The sequence below is a fragment of the Ursus arctos genome, unplaced genomic scaffold (genome assembly GCF_023065955.2).
Source record: "Ursus arctos isolate Adak ecotype North America unplaced genomic scaffold, UrsArc2.0 scaffold_22, whole genome shotgun sequence".
NCBI lineage: Eukaryota > Metazoa > Chordata > Mammalia > Carnivora > Ursidae > Ursus > Ursus arctos.
In genome coordinates this window covers 62,012,581-62,015,126 of record NW_026622897.1, presented here as the reverse complement: position 1 = coordinate 62,015,126, position 2,546 = coordinate 62,012,581, and the positions used below count along the sequence as shown (strand labels likewise).

Genomic DNA, 2,546 nt, shown 5'->3' with positions numbered 1-2,546 from the left:
TAGAATATGAGGAATGAGGGGCGCCTGGGCGGCGCAGTTGTTAAGCGTCTGCCTTTGGCTCAGGGCGTGATCCCGGAATCCTGGGATCGAGCCCCACATCAGGCTCCTCCGCTAGGAGCCTACTTCTTCCTCTCCGACTCCCCCTGCCTGTGTTCCCTCTCTCGCTGGCTGTCTCTCTCTCTGTCAAATAAATAAAATCTTAAAAAAATATATGAGAAATATGTGAAGCGCTACAAAGATCTGGGGTGCTTGAAGGAGCTGGGAAAGTGGGTATACTGCCAGCTATATGGTAGGCACTGAGCCGGATGCTTCACATGTCTGTCTTATTTAATCTTTAAAGGAACCCTCGGAAAGAGGTATTTTATTCACATTTTACGGAAGAAAATGAAACCCAGATATATAGCCGTAGGGCGAGGACTGCTGAGACATATTCCTGACTGTATTACTACTGGCTTAAGGACTAGCTCTTCCTACCCCAGCAAGAGTAGGGTAAGGTGAGGATGAGAACTGGAAGACTTGACGAAGGCAAGGCCGCTGGGCCCAGCTGGTGAGCCAGACAGTTCTGCAGTGTGATGCTAGAGTCCGCACAGCAGGGCACGTACCTCGTCTGGTGTGAACGAGGGAAGTGGGATCCAGAGAGAGATTTGCACCTTTACTTTTTTGTTTTACTGTAAAACCCACATGTATTTTAAATTCTAAAATCAAGAGGAAATATTACAAAGATTGATATTATCTTATGTTGTGGAGGGTGTAGGGATACGCATTCTTGTCTACTTATGGGGGGGTGCGTGTAAATTGGCACCATTTTTAAAAGATTGTTTTGGGGGTCCTGGGTGCCTCAGTTAGTTAAGCATCCAACTCTCTTTTTTTAAAGATTTTATTTATGAGAGAGAGAGAGAGCATGAGCAAGGGGCGGGGGAGGGAGAAGTATGCTCCCCACTGAGCAGGGAGCTCAATGTGGGGCTCAATCCCAGGACCCTGAGATCATGACCTGAGCCGAAGGCAGATGCATGAACCACTGAGCCACCCAGGCGCCCCTAAGCACCCAACTCTTGACTTCAGCTCAGGTCATGGTCTCAGGGTCGTGAGATAGAGCCCTGTCTCGGGCTCCACACTCAGTGAGGAGTCTGCTTGAGATTCTCTTTCTCCCTCTCCCTCTGCCCCTCCCCACCCACCTCTCAAATAATAAATAAATACGCAAATAAATAAATAAATCTATCTTTTTAAAAAAGATTGTTTTGATGGTTTCTGTTATAATTTAAATATTTGTACTCTTTGACCTAGCAATTCTACTGAAATGTTTATATAGACTTGCAAAAAATACGTAAAAGAATGTTCATCGCTGTATTAGTTCATTCGGTGAACAGTTAGGGAGATTCTCCTGTGAGCTTGGCACGTCTCTGGGCACACCTCTGGGAACACAGGAGTGAAACAAAACAAAGTCCTTACCTTCCTGAAAGTTTTGAGGCCTCTACTGGAGATACACAATGCATCAGTCACCAAAACATGTACAAATATATCCAGTAGTGATAAGTGCTATCAAAAAGGGGGTAAGGGATTAAGAAGTGGGAGAGGGTTGGAGGGCAATGCTATTTTAAATCCTGTGACCTAGGAAGGCTTTTCTGAGGAGGCAGCATTTGAGCAGGAACCTGCATGAAGTGAGGGAATCAGCTGAATGACATCTGGAGGACGTATGCTCTAGTTTATAATACCAGAAACTGGAAGCCTCTCAAATGTCTGTCAAGTACTCAGTAACCACAGTCTGCAAAATAATGAGAGAGCTACATGTACAGAATGAAACGATATCTAAGATAAAATGAAAAAAAAATGTTACAAACACTGTATAATGATTCCATTTTTCAAAAAGTATCCTGAGCAAATATATTTATCACAGGGGAGACATCTAGGGAAATACACAAAAGTGTCAAAAAAAAAAAAACCCCAAAAAACACACAAAAAATAAAAAACCATGACCTGTTAAGGGTTGTTGTATGGATTGAATGAGAGAACAGGTCGCAATGCCTAGGTGCCAGCTAAAGAGAGAGCCTAACCAAAGAGTAAGGGGTGCCTTACTACTGTCTCTAAAACAGGGTGGGACACACCAGTCCTGAAGACCCATACCTTTGCCTTTTTTTTTTTTTAATCAGGGCAAAACACGAGCGCAGTCCCCACTACCACAAATTATGCAGTGGAGATTCCCACATCTGGGGAAATCACAGGGGTGCGGTACAAGCCTCGCCCTGGGAAAACCGCCTTCATGATTACGTTATCTCCCCTACCCCGTAAGTATACCCTAAGTACACCCTTCGTTGCCTTTCCTGATGTACTCGGAGCTCTCCTCTCAGGTCACTGATGCCTGAGCCCTCCTTCCCTCTCCTCGCTTCCCCACATCCCTATGTCCCTCTCGTTTTGCTCTTGAGAAAGGAGCCTGTACTTCTGTTTTCCTAGCCCGGTTACTCCATCGGGCCTGGTCTTCCTTCTCCTCCCAGACAAGCAAACTTGGCTCCAGCCGCATTCTGTGGTGAGTGATGATAAGGAAGAGGGCC

At 45.5% G+C, this 2,546-nt stretch overlaps 1 pseudogene; it reads right to left on the bottom strand.

Annotated features, from left to right (window-relative positions):
• Positions 1–2,144: 2,144 nt before the first annotated feature.
• LOC113245882 (U1 spliceosomal RNA) lies at positions 2,145–2,290 on the bottom strand (annotated as a pseudogene).
• Between the last annotated feature and the right edge of the window lie 256 nt (positions 2,291–2,546).